This window comes from Frieseomelitta varia, unplaced genomic scaffold (assembly GCF_011392965.1).
Source record: "Frieseomelitta varia isolate USP_RPSP 00005682 unplaced genomic scaffold, Fvar_1.2 scaffold_246, whole genome shotgun sequence".
NCBI classification, from domain to species: domain Eukaryota; kingdom Metazoa; phylum Arthropoda; class Insecta; order Hymenoptera; family Apidae; genus Frieseomelitta; species Frieseomelitta varia.
In genome coordinates, this window is record NW_025109975.1 from 640,912 (window position 1) to 659,145 (window position 18,234).

Consider the following 18,234-nt stretch of genomic DNA (forward strand, 5'->3'; position numbering starts at 1 on the left):
CGAGCTCGCGCCCTGTACCGGCATTATTCTACCCACTTATGCAAATAGGATCTAACGTGTATAGAGGGGATCGGGGAATAAAAAGAGCCGACCGCGGAAAAGCGATGGTCTCTTAAAGCCAGTGCTTGTATAAACTTCGATCCCGTCACGTCGTAAATCGAAAACTCGCCGACAGTTTAACGCATCGCGCTGCCTTTCCATATCGGGCCGGCACTTTATGGACTGGCGAGGTTCTTCTCCCTGCGTGCTTTGTGCTCGCTGTTGCTGCGGTGCTTTATCGGCTCCTTAACATTTATTTAATGTTACGGAAAGGCCATGGATGACAGGCCAGGAAACGTCGATCCACATACAGACTAATAAATACCGGATCAAACCGCGAGGACCTTTTTTTACTCACTTTTCGTTCGGCCGCTCGTTGCTCTTCAACAATTCTAACTGTGAATATTCGATTGACCCGTGTCACTGACCTGGAGGTAATTACACACGTACAGCGTGTGCTCAGGATGCTACAGCCGAGCAGGGAGGGGGATTTCGTGTGAAAGAAAAGAAAAAACGAGTTTCTCGAAAAGAAAGAAGAAAGTTTTTTTTTCATTAAAGCCCTCCCCGGCTTTTCGAGGGAATCGAGTTTGAAAATTTATACACTCCCGTCCGTAAGTCACCGGACACTTGCTTATTTTTTTATTTGCTGAATAGTTACTAGAACACAGATATGCTTTTCTGGATTAATTTTATTGTACAGTCTTGTTATATGTACTTATTTTGTATAATAGTACTGATATTTTACGTACATAGTCTGAATAAATAAATTTCAAAAATATATATATATGTCTAAAACATCCAATCGAAGAATTATGGGATGAATTGGACAGAAGACGGGTCCAAAAATCGAAAAAAGAACTTACGGAAGAAATTAGAAAAAGCGTGGAAAGAAATTCATTGCGAAATATTGATAAAATTAAACGAAAGGATGCCATGGTTATTTCAGGCCATCATATTTGCACAAAGATATAAGATACATTATATACATCTTGGTAAGATTTTTGACACATAAACTGTATCACATATGTATTCTAGATATTATACATATATAATAAGTAGTAATTTCGTTTTATAAAATAGGATATTTCATCGAATATAATTGCCCGTACTTCAATTTGTCGTAGTGACTTATGGACGGTAGTGTATGTATTTGAATTTGTTATTGGACCAGGCGCGAATAATACACAGAGGATACTCTGTGGAATAAAATTTTCTCCTTTGAAATTTTCATTTTTAAGAAAACAGACACTTGGATACATTTGTCACTTGATGAATTTTCAAACTCCATTTTTCTCGAAACTGAGGCGTCTTGCAAGAAAATGTCATTCTTCATTATTATTATTATTTTTTTTTTAATTTATGATTAACATCGCATCTACCTTCTGGTCATTAGCGACGGCTAGATACTGTTTCCTTCTTTTCAAGACGATTATATCTTATGGTAGATGTTAGTTTTCTTTAGATAATTCAAGACATTTCCTATGTGTTTCTGCGACGTCAGGGTTGCCGGTGAAGTTATTTTGTATTTTTGCCTTTGAACGTGGTACTTGCTGCATTCAAATAGAAGATGATTGGTAATAAAATTCGATTGCATTGGATACACATCGGAGGTTCTGTTTTATTCTGATAGATACTCATGTGTGAGTTTACAGTGTCCTGTTCTAAGCCTTGTCATGACTATTCTGTCTTTTCTTTCCATGTTGTTGGTAGGCATTGTTTGATAGAAATTTTGGGTTATATTATGAGTTTTTTTTTTTTTTTTTTTTTTTTGGAGGTATTCCATATTTTGTTCCATGATTGTTTCTCGGCATGGTCTAATGTTACAACAAGGTCTTGATAAGAAATTCGTCTTCAGAGTCATTCTTCATTTATTTTCGCACGTAGAATAACCTTTTCTTAATTATTCTTTTCTGTCATGTCAAGCATTAGCTAACTTCAAGTGATAAACTTTCAAACTCGATTCTCTCGACAAATTATTTTTCTTCGTTTTAATTCGTCCTATTCCGATTTTACCATCCGTCCTGACACACTCTGTACGCGAATCGTATCCCCGCTGCGACAGAGTATCATTTATGTCTGTTACTCTGACGTTGATACAAAACTCAATAAATTGATAAAATAATTCAATGAGGTATTAAATAAAGACAGGAGTGTAATTATCGTTCAAAACGTATTGATTTAGTAGCACGGAAAGCTGGTGGATTAAATGAGAGGTAAAATAAGGAAAGAAAAGTTAATGATGGGTACCATTTATATAAAAATAATCGATAATACGAGTCTGAAGCTTTCTTGAAAATAATTATATTATTTAGTAGATTTTGCTCATAGTAATTTTATAATTACGACAACTAATATTTCATTTACTTTTTCGATGAATTCATATTGTCAAATTCTATTTTTTAATATTGAAACTATTAAAATTCCAATATAGTTTGCTCATTACGAAAAGGAATTGAAGTATTTATAACGTTATAAATTATTACTTGGTCCTTAACGAATTAAAATCTTTAATCGATCGCTGTTTCTTCTTTTTTTTATAATCTTGTGATATGTTATACTTTTCTGTATACGAACTAGTTTTACTTCGTTGGATCAAAGTCCGAAGTTGCATTCGATGATTCATTTTGACAGATACACAATCTAACTTTTTCTAACAAAACAACTCATAAAACGCATTGAAGCTTCAAATCGACGTCTAATAGATTGATTGTAATTGAATAGTTAACAGCATCGTGTTTATATCGTATCAGATCTTGTTCGTGTTAAATTTGCAATATTATTACATTTTATTTCTGTAAATATTATATAAATACACTGGTATTGTTACTGCAGATTCAATCAGCCCTTTATCCCACATTTGTACGAATTATAATTTCGATTTAATAGAAACACACAAACTTTAAATTATCAATTTATAAAAAATTATCAATCATTAATTTAATTATTAAATTTCTTAAATTGAAGATTAATAAGTATTAAATTGAAGATTAATGATACAATTTAGTTAATTTAATACCGTGATGTTACCAGTAACAAAGCTGAAGAAAAGAAGTCCTAAGACGAAAGGTTAAAAAACCTCTCATCAACTCGTTTCATTTCAAAGCATATACGTATTATCCTACGTAGGTCAATATCTCGTAGAGATTTTTACTGCTAATAATGCTTTCCTTTCGTTGGACGTTTTACATCTCTTAAAATATTCTCGAAGTGATACACCGCTTCCAGAATGAATCTTGACTGATCGACTATAGAAAGAGAGAAAATGGAGAGGGGGGGAAAGAAGGAAAGAGAAAAGTGAAGATAATATAAACGCAACGATAGACGAGAGAAAGAGCTCGACTTCACAATCGACGGTAGTACGTTTTCATAAAATCGAACACACGGAAACGAGCCGTTCTTATCGTTATTCGCAGTCGACGTGCTATTATCTAGTAATAGGTAAAGCCCGACACTTAATCAAACAACCTTATTCCGTTTCGCGTTCTCGCGTGTCGCTGCACCATCATGAGAGCCATCGATGTAGATCGTTAAACACGCTACATCCGGTAAGTGCAGCCGAGATTACGTATATCGCAGACGGCAGACGGCTTTGAACTTCGGCGTTCGATTAATCAATCCACGAGCAAAAAAAGAAAAAAAAAAGAACAAAAAAACAGGCAGGCAGGCAGGAAAAAAAAACGTTGGAAAATCAGAGACAAAATAATTAGAGGAGGGGAAACCATCGGTGACGAAAGAGACAGGCATGGACATCGTTTGATTAAAATGCTTGAAAAATAAATATTCTTGAAAGAAGGTTGAAAGAATGTTGGCAGAAAATTTAAAATTCATAATATTCAAATTCAGAGTGAAAATTAGAATTTGGACATCGTTTGATTAAAATGCTTGAAAAAATAAATATTCTTGAAAGAATGTTGAAAGAATGTTGGCAGAAAATTTAAAATTTATAATATTCAAATTCAGAGTGAAAATTAAAATGTAGAATTTGGATGGACATCGTTTGATTAAAATGGTTGAAAAAATAAATATTCTTGAAAAAAAGTTGAAAGAATGTTGGCAGAAAATTTAAAATTTATAATATTCAAATTTAGAGTGAAAATGTAGAATTTGGATGGACATCGTTTGATTAAAATGCTTGAAAAAATAGATATTCTTGAAAGAAGGTTGAAAGAATGTTGGCAGAAAATTTAAAATTTATAATATTCAAATTCAGAGTGAAAATTAGAATTTGGACATCGTTTGATTAAAATGCTTGAAAAAATAAATATTCTTGAAAGAAGGTTGAAAGAATGTTGGCAGAAAATTTAAAATTTATAATATTCAAATTCAGAGTGAAAATTAGAATTTGGACATCGTTTGATTAAAATGCTTGAAAAAATAAATATTCTTGAAAGAAGGTTGAAAGAATGTTGGCAGAAAATTTAAAATTTATAATATTCAAATTCAGAGTGAAAATTACAATGTAGAATTTGGTGTCAGATTTTGAATATCATCCGATTGTACATCACTCCTTTGAGAACGATGTTCAATCGAAATTTGACTTACATTCTTTTTCTCGCACATTAGAGAGCTCATCTCGTTTGATTCGATGTTATTTTGAAGCACTATTGTGTTTGTTTATTTCAATAAGCAAATGACGTCCTCATTGAAATTTCATTAAAGTAAAACAATTTTTTACTTTATTTTGTACGAATCATTTCTCGAATAGTTTTTGATTCTATTGTGTAAACATTGTCAACTAATGTCAGAAATATGAAATTTCTTACAATACTTCATGCACATAAATTCCAGATACATTGTTGGAACAGTTATTTTGTTTTACCACTAACTAATTTTATTGCTTAATTTATTTAACATTGCACATAAAAGTTCTCGTTTAACTTTGGAATAAAACATTGATGCTTTGCACTGAGATTATTTGTTACTTTATTTCAACGAATTAACTCCAATAAAATAGTAAGAGTAATAATCATATTTCCTGTGTTATTTTCGAAATGAAAATAATAAATTAGTGGAAATGATTCACTAATAGTTTAAATTGTCATTTCTTATCATTATCTCGAATAAATTTTGCCCAATCCTGTAGAAAAATGAGGGTGAGAGTAGAGAAAGAGAGTTATTGGAAGAAAAGACAAGATTGTGTAAATTCATTAACGTAAATGTTACAAAGAAATGAATTTCTACGATTAATATAAAATATTAGTCCAACATATTACGACAGAATTTCAAGTTTGAATCGGACTCCGTTTACTTGATACAAATCTTTGTCAATGAAATGATTAAATGAACTCTTCCTGATTGAATCTGAATTTCCATTGCTGATAAAATGAACATCTATCTAATTAAATTATTTGTCCCCGGACAAATTCACATAAAAAAAAAATTTTTCTGTATTATAACATGATATAGTATGCAAAAACAATAATGTCACTGTCGAAATTATTGACAGCGGACGATAAATCGAAAGAAAAAAAAAAAAAAAATGAAATAAAATGAAATAAGTAAATTTTGTATCCGTGAACAAATGAACGTGGACAAGAAAGAGAGAGAGAGAGAGAGAGAGAGAGAAAGAGAGAAAGGGCCAAAGATACGGACAGAGAGGGAACGAGACATAGCATGCAAGTGAAATAGGAGATTTGGCATTCTATTCAGATGGTTTCGCGGGCAGACTAGAGCATACCTCGTTGAATAACTCCTTTGAAAATGCCGAACGTAGGTATCGATGATCGCTAGTAGCGACTAGCTACTGCGTACTAGCACGTGCCTCGAAATCATCCTCTAAATACCGTCCTTTTGGAAATGCGGCGTCGTGCCAACATAGGCTTGTCTGTACGCCGAATATTCGACGGCACGTACATGCTTGCCGCGCGCTATATCGTTAATGGATTGCTCGAACGAATGCTTTAAATTTCTCTTACTCTTTTTTTGTTCCATTCCAATCGTATCTTACCTTTTCGTCGGTCGTCGAAATATAATTGTTCGATGTTTTTAAACGATGTCGTGAAATGATTGATCTCAGGCATGAAAAGCCAAGTGTTTGAATTATTAATCTCTTGCGCTGGTAACTGGTTCGCGGACCATAACGAGTGACCAAACAATAATTCGTCTTGTTTGTTTTAATTCGTCGGTATCTATCACTGGATAGAAAATTATTACTAAGAAGTAATAAATTTATTATTTGCCTTGCCTGGGTTATGTTTCGATATACTTGAAACTAAGAAAATATTGCAATTTTGGGCCAAATATTCTCGACGTGGAATGAGATTTTCCATTAACACAATTATAACAAATTTTTGAACGTGCTTCTTCGTAATGGACAAAAGAGAAAATTTATATACATATAATATTATCTCAATTGTACCAGATTAAATTAGATATTTATTTGATGTATGTATCTAGTATGAATATATTAATGTATTAATAAAATAAATTAAAATAAATAAAATAAAATAAATTAAAATAAATAAAACAAAATAAAATAAATTAAAATAAATAGAATAAAATATATAAAATAAATAAAATAAAACAAAACAAAATAAATAAAATAAAATATATAAAATAAAATAAAATGAATAAAAACAGTGTCTTCACTCTATAGCACAAATCTCACAAATGCCTCCGTGGCGCAATCGGCTAGCGCGTTCGGCTGTTAACCGAAAGGTTGGTGGTTCGAGCCCACCCGGGGGCGGTATTTTTTTTTTTTTTTTTTTTTTTTTTTTTTTTTTTTTTCTTTTTTTTCCTTTCAATTATTTATGCAGAAAACTATGATTTCAAACTATTGATACGTACCAAAGCTTCATAATATTAATAATATTTAGAAATTTGTGGTATTCATCGTTTATAATAATAGCTATACTTCTGATGGACAAACAAGGGGTCAAATTTTGATCAAAACATTTATCGCAAGAGTGCGATATAGTTTTACGCATTACGAGGTTAATAAAATTTCGAAATGTTTTCTATAACACACATAATAAATCGATAAAATAATAAATAATAATTCATAATAAATTGATAAAATAATAAATAATAATTCATAATAAATTCATAAAAAGCTCTTATAAATGTTTGACTATTTTTGTGAACAATATTAAGACTCTATTATCAAACGTCATTAGGAATCAATACTGTATAATTTTTTACATATAAGAAATAACGGTTAAATAATTAAAGACGTTTATTCAACACTAACATTTAACATTTGGCAAGCGTTGTATAAACATCATGATAGTTGAACACCGATTCGTAAAATTCGAAATTGGCATTTCAATTAGCACCGACTTAATGAAACGTCAAAATGACTGTGTCACATGACGCATATAACATGCTCGTAAAAACTTTCCCATAAACATTGCAATACTTTCACAAGCAGCCGTATAATAAATCGTATAATAAAGAGTTCGTTTCACCAAAACTTTCATTCATCCGTGCACGTAATTTTCGTAATTTACGTGACTATTCACTTGTCATCACAAATTATACGAATTACTAATTATACAAACGACAGAAATTTGTAGAAATTTTCACAAGTTCGATATTATATCCATTCTTGGAGAACGCGCGGTCATTCGTTCGGACAGGATTCCGAGTTTATTTTTTGCCGAGGGGGCCGCGATGAGAGATGAACGTAAATTTCCTTTTCCAGGAATCCGAAGTGTAAAAACCCGCTTAGAACGACGATAAGTCGTTTTACCCTGTCACGTCCCATGGAAGGGATACGATGGACAATGCAGCCGGCATAATAGAGTGGGTTCTTGCTCTTTGCTTCCTTTTTCCTACCCGCGAGACGCGGGTAGACATCTCGCGAGAAATCGTTGGTGTCCGTCGAAAATCGTGCATGTCCTAGCAAAACGGTGGTAGGGTAAGGACGATTTCCGGGCAAACTGCAAGCCATAAAACCAATGCGAGCGCCGAAGCATGCCAGCCTGTGAGGTCGAAGAAGCCGCGCATATGCAAACACAAGGTGTACGTGCCTGGATTTGCGTATACGCTCCGTTTGTTTGTCTTACAACCTTGGCATTGGCGAACACACCAAGAGGAACAAAGCGAAATACTGGAATAAAGTATTCCAACCTTTATCTCTAGCTCTAATGTGTTGTAATTTTCTTCTCAAAAGAGAAGAGAACAGAGTGGCTTTAACGCTTGTTACAGTTTTCCGGAACGATCGTTGTGATACTTGTGCAAATAGAGAAAAATAAAGGAAATTCTGAAAATTAATATCACGACGTTTATCCTGCTCCAATTTTCTTTTCAAATAGAACAGGGGTAACTAGAAGCGCGAATAAAGAACAGAATTAAGAAAAATAAGAGGAATTTTAAAAATTAATATTTTGACATTTATCTTGCTCTGATGTGTGTTGTAATTTTTTTTTTTTTTTTTTTCAAAGAGAGTTATGATTAAATGTAAACAACGAAAGATAAAGGAAACTATAATCTTAATATTCTAACGTTATTCTAGAAATTGATATTTTAACATTTATCCTGCTCTGATATCTTGTGTTGTAATTTTGTTTTCAAAGAGAAGAGGATAAGTTGAAAAGCATTATGATTTATAGACGTTCGTTGATTGCACACACGAATACATCGAGTTATTATACATGAAAAGTTTTGAAAATTTTGTTCCAATGTGTTGTAACTTTTTCACATTTGTTCGTGTTAAAAAAAAAATAGGTGTAAATGTCAATAACGAATTCAATAAGACTGACAGTCCTTTACATTATTACTGACATTTTAAAGAATTAAAAAATTGTTCAACATTAACTCTCAAATAGTACTATTTGGTGACTATAATAATTTATACAATATTACTAATATTTATGGTATTTCATTTTATTCCATTCTTTAATAAAATTAAAGTAATAATAAAATTAAAATGAACAACGAAATGGCTTAATAATAAAATGGAATTTTAAAGTAATCCGAAGTGATGCAGGGGCAAAGTAAATATTTTATTGAATAATGTATCACGTGTATCTCAAAATTATATAGAAAAATTGTATTTAGCATCACGTCAAAAGCGAAATGTTTTGTTAAGTGAAAAATGAGACGTTGGTTTTTAACTGATATCGACAACAAATATGAATACGCTGTCAATCCTGAACGGTAATATATTGATTAATATTTTCATTTATGTAACAACCTATAATCAATTCGATAATTACTAATTAGCGAGAATTTATGGAACATTACTTGCATATCCAAAATAAATACATGTTTAACCACGATGTAATATTTAGCAGTAAACTTAAAGCTTTAACTGTTAATACAAAATGTTTAACCTACACACAAATGTGTTTTACTCGTTCATAAACAATGAAACGATTGTAATCAGTTAAAATTTAATGTTTACACATGTTTGAACGATGTTAATGCGCAAAAGTTATGAATAAATAATAAATTATCAATTATATGTTACAGGCTCTTGATCCACATTCGGATTTTTTTCTCTACGACAATTTTACACTTTTTTTTTCGAAGCTTATTACTTTTGCTGCAATGAATTTTACAGTGTTTTACTGCAGTGACAATTTTGAAACAGTATTACGTATGTGTTTATTAGATTACACATGTATATATACACATGTATATATCACAATTAAGATATAGAAATAACTTGATCATAATTTAATTGTTTATTTAAATAAAAATACATTAAAAAGAATTGCATTAAATTTTAAATTTAACTTCTTACTGAAATTCTCAATTAAATAGTCTCAAGGAGTTAACATTTTATTGCTTCATAAAAAATATTAATTTTCGTGTAATGTCTAGTGCCACTATGCTCCGTCATTTTTATAATATATCTTCTTCTTAGTAGTTGCTTCTTAGTAGTTATTTCATATTTTCTTAATCGTTTATCCAACTCACCCCATAACTGTTTAATTGGGTTAAGGTCTGGAGACTTGGAGTTGGCAGAGTATGTAATGTAGCAAGTTTCATCTGACCCATAAACGGACTATTTCCACTGTAAAATTTGGGTCATGGCCATGTTGAAAATAATATTCCCGGCGCGAGAGTAATTTCTCAGCGGATTTTTCCACCTTTTCGGTTCGAAATATTCGTACACAGCCTGAAACCATTCTGTAACGCTTCGCAAATTTCTTGGTTTCATCCCATCATTTATTTTGCTCTTTACTGCTGACTTTTCACATATTTCTGCTTCCTCCCTGGATGAGACTATACTTCCAAAATTCACCATCTTTCTGAAGGAGCTCAATTACAAAAATCCTCCTTCTTACAATTAATTTTGCACATATCCGACTTCCGATCTACAATCGTTGTTTTCATATTTCTTATTGTTTACTGTTTCATATTTTTTCATTGTTTCAAGACAAATTCCTTTACATTAACGCGAAGTTGCTAGACATTGATGCGATCTTGAGCGACTTTTGAATAATTCACAGTATCTTTCTTTTTCATTCGTGATTTTAAAAACGTTCTAGTACACTCTTTCATCCAATTATGTATTCCAATTATGTCATTTTTTTTTATATATATCATTTATTCCTACAAACACAAGTTTGTTTCTATAGTTACTTTCCGTAATATTAGTTCCTCTCCATTTTGATTGCATTTTTCATTTTACTTCTTTGTTTATATACTGTCACAATGTAAACAACACTCACTACCAAATTCGCAGGGATTTCCCGAATGTTAGTCGCTAACTTTGTGATTCAATTTAGCTCGTAAGCACGCTCACAATGTAAACGCCTTTAAATTTTATGCATCCCGGCTTATTTAGTACTTATTTTTTATACCAAGGCTGTGTAAACAACAAGAACATTCTATTTGCGAATCTTAATTTTTTCAGTAATTGCTTATTCATTAAAATAACGTTAAACAAAAGGAGCAAAGAACTCATTTTTCATTAGTTATTCGAGTCATTGTCCTTTTTTTTTTTTTTTTTTTATAAATTACTATTATTTTTTTATCAACGTTATGGTTATAATATTCGTATTTCTCAGGAAAAATGTACAAATAAGTCTTCCCCAAAAAGTGAAATATCGTATATGAATCAGATATTGTAAAAATAACGACAAAATATAATCAAAACAATGAAAAGTAAAAAACATGGCAGAAAGTTTATGTTGTAATAAAGTTCATTTTGTTCAAAACGAGCGAGTGTTCGATGGCTCACGAAGAAGCACGTATAATATCATTAACGTGTCATACACGTCAATCCAAAACGTTATTTCGACGTGCAAATACTCGTCGTGCAAAATGAAAAATTGCCATTTATCTTAAAAACTCCAAATTTCAATGAGAATAAAAATGTCACTTGATGGTATGTCTCCTTTATATTACCAATAAAGCTGCAATGTATTTTATAAAAAAAAATTTGATTATTCTCTTTGGTATATCGGACATTCCCCGTACAATATTGTCTTTTACAAACTGAACTGATTACTTTCCTCAATGTGTCTGGTATTCTCCGAATTGTTTCGTGTTACTTTACTGCGTGCATCTTAAAATTATTTCTTCTTTAATATTTCTTGTTCATGAATTTTATTATTTTTAAATTTTTCAGAAACTTGGACGATAATCAGTTCGACGATGAATTGTTAATTTTTTATCGAATAAAAATATAACGCTTCCTCCTTTTGCTTTACTTTTTTTAAAATTTATAATATATAATAATGTAAAACTTATAATATAACTGTTTGTTAATATATTATAATGTAAAATTTATAATAAAGTTAATATATTGTAATAAAGTAAATTTATAATAAAGTAAAATATATTATAATGTAATATTATAATAATGTAAAATTTATAATATAATTGTTGTTAATATAATTATAATGTAAAATTTACAATATAATTGTTTGCCCTGCGACTTCGATACGTGATATACACGTCATTGCATGATTTTAATCACGCGTCCCACGTGACGGATTTTTAAAACTAAAAGCAGTTTTAACTACGTTAATCTTTCTGTGTGCGATCACGCTTGCACCATCATGAAAATCAAGCTTCGTTTTGTAATCTGAGTAAAAGGCAAATGACGCACGATATTCGCGGGATATTTGAATAAATACACGCCACAAGTCGGAGAAATACACTCGAATGTTATATAACTCGGGGTCAACGCGCGACCAACGATAAGAAGCAATTGATACGAGGTTTCGTAAGACGACGACGACGACGTCCGATAAACTTTCTAGTACAGCTCGTATCGGAGATTTAATCCACGGTGCAAGGAACAGGCCAGGCGAATTCTGGCTGCTCCCACGGCGAGTCCACGATGGATAACTACACGAGGCACCTGTTCGCGTGTATCTCGATTTCGCGCTCGAGTCCATTAACTCTTGAAAAATCTCCCGCGCCAGGGATATCCGTACGGCGATACACGTACTGACGTGGAAGATTTGATAAAACTGCTTTTCTCGTACTCTCCCGTCCGCTCTTGCACGACGAGTGCACTTATGGGAGCTCGTTAAACCGGCGCGCCTCGCGCACCGGTGAAAGCAACCACCTCGGCCGGGCAACCCAAGACAGAAAAATTCACGGAATCATCGTGTCCTCGGCGCGGGTATCGACGCAAGAAGAATACAAGAATACAACGCGTACGAACGAATACACGCCGCGAGGAAACGTGTGCGAATCTTCGCCTCGAATCGCAGCCAAGTCTTTTAAATAGGTAGACGGCCGGTTTGGCCCCATGCCCGACGCGGCGTCAACGAATGAAATTGGTCAAGATGAATCTTCGTGGTCAAGAGACTTTGCGATCCATGGGAGAATTCGAAGGAATTTTTGCACATATTTCTGGATAAATCTTTGGTACTGACAACTTTCGCACGTTTGGTACGCTGCTCTGGTACTGACAATATCTAAATAAGTTTATTGTTCGTGGTTTTACTAGAGAGATCCTGGTAGGACAGTGTCACACTGTTTTACCAGGCACAGCGAATAACAGAGTAAATTTTTCTCAAAGTATTATATTTTATAATATTATATATATATTATATATATTACATATATTATTATTATATTTTACTTATATAATATTATATATATTTTACAATATTTTATAATATACAATAATAATTATAATTTAATACAATTATAATATTATTATAATTTATTATAATATTAATTATAATTTAATATATAATATTATATAATTTAATTTTAATATTATAATATTATTATAATTTAATATATAATATATATAATTTAATTATACTATACATTAAAATACATTATATTATATTATACATGATGCATTTTATAAAAATAGAAATTCGCCTCGAAGAAATTCAAAAAGTGAAATTCGACATGGAGGATCAAATTACAGCAGAAACATGCGACAGTATATTATTTGGTTAAATATGATTAAAAACACATTGTACTCTACTTAAATTAGTACAGGTCGTTTTGAATATCGATCGAATCTCCATAGAATGTCATTGTTTAAAATAAAATCAATTCACGTCCTGTTTTCGGGGCTTCGTGCAACTCTGAAGCAGTTTCCACGTTATCTCGCTTACCAATATCCATCTGTTACGTGTGTTTGATAATCGCTGGGGGATTCTACCGTGAGACACCTCGTACAAAGTAGTTGGAATGTTTAAATGACAGGTTTATAAATGCGAACTCCAACGAAGCAGCAGCGTGGCTTAGAAAATTATGAGGCGTTACAAAACCTTTGATCTGCACAAATACGTATGTAAGTGTGTATATGTGTATGCGCACGCTGCATGGAATTATAATCGAATGACGAAATTTCGAGAATTCACAAGGATTTCCGTAGGTACGTTGAATTTGCTATTTTAACGAGGTAAAATCTGAGCGATGAGAGCGAATTGTTTTTCGTCTTTATTTTTTAAGGATGTGTTGTAACGATAAATATTAGCCATTACAGGATTGACGATTAATTATTATTTACATATCGATTAGAATCAAACTTGGGCACATTTTATTTGAAATGAAATTATTTCAACTAATTTATTATTGTTATTGTGGAAATAACTGTTTATTTATTATGGTATTTAAATAGATTATTTGCAAATAATCCAAGGTAAGAAATTATAATGAGACTGACAATATTACCATTTACAAGAATTATTTGAGGAAAGATTTATTCAAATAAAAAATAAAATAAAATAGAAAGTTTTTCTGTTTGATAATCAAATAACGAAACAATATCTTGTTAAATTAAATAATATGTTATTCGTACTGCTATCATTTTTTAAATATATTATCTGAATAACGTCCAAACTTGATAATTGCGACAATGACTGTGACAGTGTTAGTTTATCATAAAAATAAGAAAATATATTTTAATGCACAGTCAATTTATCAATTATCTATTGAATTTTATTTTATTGTCAATTAAAAATTAGGCTAGAAAATAATAAATTTTGCTACAGATCACATGAAAACTACATGATTTTTATTATAAATCACACTGAGCATACATTCAATGTCAAGAAAATTCATATGCAACACAGATATTAGTATCTCATTTTTGTTCATCGTGAATAATTTAATTTTCTTGCATAAAGAAAAGTCTCGTAAAACTGTTGAAAATATAAATTAATCATCGTGAATAATCAGAGTATGCGTTCATTTGACACATTTTACGCAAAGAAAAGTTGCCAACAGTCGCGAATCAACCGTTTGAAATCAACTCAAAACCTCTTCGATTCTACGTGAATAATGTTTTCACTGTGCAAACGAATGAAAAACAATCTGGAACAATCTCATTCCATTCAGTTCCACTCGTTCATTCGTTGAAAAAAAGAAAATTCTAGTGTTCTAGAATTAATAACACTGATGAATCTGAAATGACGGGAAACTAGTTGATCAAATGACGTGCAAACTGTTTTGATTCCATATACACGACATTGTAAAGAAATTTATGTAATCTGTGACCCACTAATCCCGTAGCAATAAATATACACTACCATCCATAAATCACCGGACACTTATTTATTTTGAGCTGAATAGTTACTAGAACACAGATATACTTTATTGGATTCATTTCATTGTACAATCTTGTTATATGTACTTACTTTATAATAATACTTGGAAACAAAACTGATATTTTACATATATGGTCTGAATAAATATTTCAAAAAATATCAAAAATCATATATATGTGTGTGTATATATATATATATATATATATATATATATATATATTTTTAAAAAATCCAATCGAAGAATTATGGGATGAATTGGACAGAAGACTTTGAAAAACGTATCCAAAAATATCAAAAATCATATATGTGTATATATATATATATTTAAAAAATTCAATCAGAAGAATTATGGGATGAATTGGACAGAAGACTTCGGAAAAACGTATCCAAAATCGAAAAAAGACTTATGGGAAGAAATTAGAAGAAGCGTGGAAAGAAATTCATTTCGACAACTTGGTAAGATTTTTGACATATAAACAGTTTGACATATAGAATGTGACATGAATATAGAATATGACCAAATTGTATATAATGTATCTTATATCTTTGTGCAAATGTGAAGGCCAGAAATAACCGCGGCATACTCCCGTTTAATTTTAACAATATTTCGGAATGAATTTCTAATTTCTTCCATAAGTCTTTCTTTTGATTTTGGACACATTTATGAAGGCTTCTGTCCAATTCGTCCCAAAATACATCGATTCGAAAGTATATATATATTTTTTTTTGATACACTTTGAAATATTTATTCAGACCATATACGTTAAATATCAGTTTTGTTTTCAAGTATTATTATAAAATAGAATAAATAGAGTACATATAACAAGATTGTATAATAAAATTAATCCGGAAAAGTATGTCTGTGGTCTAGTAACTGTTTAGATCAAAATAAGCAAGGACGGGAGTGTATGTATTCTAGATATTATACATATGTAATAAGTAGTAATATCGTTTCATAAAATACGAATACAATTGTCCGTACCTCATTTTGCCGTAGTTGTCCGGTGACTTTTGGGCGGTAGTGTACATAAAGAGGAAGAAAAAAAGTTGAATCTAATGCGTAAGAACAAGACAGAGAATTGATATTTCTTCGATTTTAGTTGGACGAAAGTCCAACCGACCGGGGGCTACACCACGCGGCTCATCGTCCGTGAAATCGAATATTCCGAATTTTCCAGACGATGTCGACTATCTGCGAACATCTATGCTGCGACACCGGACATTACGTGCAGGTGCCTCCTCAAGTGGCTGACTAGGCACTTCGTAACGGCCGATGGTCATTCGTTTTCGACTCTATCGAGCTTACGCGAACGATCCTCCGCGCGACAAGTGGTCATCTGCCGGAGAGTTCGATATTTTTGAAAGAGGATACGCTTAAATGTCGAAGAAGGCAGGTAGCGACGTTGATAACGACATCGTTTCCCACATACGATAGCTCAGGGAAGCACACGTGCAATATCTTGCAATATCTTTGCAATATCTTGACGAAAACGAACGATACGTTAGCGAAATTCATGGCAAGTTTACCGCGTACAAAAGTAACGAGTAACAATTCTCAATAAATAATGAGAATATATGACGATAACATGAGTAATATGAAACGTCGAGAACCAAGAAGAAGAAAGACAGAAATCTTAAGACAAGCGTCATATTTTTCGAAAATGCGTACCTTGAAAGAATCTTAATCATAATGATACTGATAAATTAAATGATAAATAATAATAATAATTTCTTGTTAAAGAAAAAAATGTATGGAAATAATCTGAAAAAGCTTATAAATATAATAAAAAATATTAATCTTAAAGAAATTATTATATTAGATATTGATTTTTTATTTTTTGTTATAGAAAATTCTTTAAGTAAAATTAAGATAAATTTATTTCATAATATATTAAATCGTAAAGGGATTAATCAATAATTATTAGAAAAAATAATTAATGATATGATAATAAAAATTCAATTAAATTGAAAGTTGTAAATAAAATTAATTGATGGATCAAATCTTTCAAATAAACTTATTAAAATTAATTTCATTTTAATATAAATTTTTTATTGAAATTTTTAGATTTAGATTTATTTGTATTTGATTTATAATTAATTATATTAATAATAAAATATGAATTTAAAATGAATAAAATTATTAATATTAATAAACATAATAAAAAAATTTATTAATCGATTAATTGGTATTATTTGTGGAATAGAAAATTAATTATTTAATTTATTTTAAAATGACATTTTAATGTTATGTATTAACTTAAAATTTTCCTATATTAAAATTTATTTATTATTATTTATTCAATTAATAAAATTAGGATAACTTGTTCATTCTAATATAATTGGTATAAATCTGTGATTCATTCCACAAATTTCTAAACACTGAAACCAAAAAATAAATAATTATAATTCCTACATACATACTGTATCGAGTCTGAAACAAACGATCATAAAAGTTGAACAAAACTAGGAAAAAATAAGATCTTAAGATCTTTTTCTAAGAAAAATAAGACTTGTATATGAAAGTGGGAACTTTACGAGCAATTGCATACAGAGATTTCGTTTATCTACTGTTGATAAAAAAAATTTGAAAATTTAATTATTCGCTTCTTCGTTCGAATACTCATTTGTGTCAATTGCGTCAATTTGAAAGCTAAGGGGCAAATTAAGCTGGTGAAATGAGGGGTGAGAGTTAAATGCGTACTCCCATCGTGTCGTGAAACGAAAGTTACACTCGATTAAAACTACCAAGACGAATCTGTGGTTTGCATAATCCGAGCATCGAGTTAGTTGCGAAACTTAAGACGTAGTTAATCCGTATGTTTGCACAGTCAATGGGAGTGATCTTAATCGTTTAATTACACATGGGAATGTTTAATCGATTTCAATGAAGTATGTACATGAACATACTATGTTATGTAAGTACGTGCCAATGCGTTCAAGAATATTACTCCAGTTTCTCGAAATTTTATGAAATTACGATTCGTCTTCTTCAAATTTTATAAAAACTCTGTTCGCGTGGACTCTTATTTGTTTGAACCGAATTTTTACCTTGTAGGTTCAATTTATTTATTCGAGCATGGAAAAAAATCCAAATATGAACTACCGGATTGAGTAATAAGTTCATTTGTTTTTTTTTTTTTTTTTTTTTTTTTGTAGCATACATACATTTCGAAGAATGTTACAAAAGTTATTTAAGGAATATGAAACTGCGAATTTAATTTAATGTATTTTACGAATATAAAAATACGAGTAGTTTAATTTTCTGATATGT

The 18,234-nt window shown here is 31.0% G+C and overlaps 1 protein-coding gene and 1 non-coding gene across 4 annotated transcripts in view; one reads left to right on the plus strand and one right to left on the minus strand.

Moving 5' to 3' along the window:
- Positions 1-18,234, minus strand: part of LOC122528119 (CCR4-NOT transcription complex subunit 6-like) — a 131,892-nt gene that overhangs the window by 56,644 nt on the left and 57,014 nt on the right. The gene's annotated exons all lie outside the window — the stretch shown is intronic.
- Positions 6,651-6,724, plus strand: Trnan-guu. Its single transcript has one exon. It is a non-coding gene; the product is annotated as a tRNA-Asn (tRNA).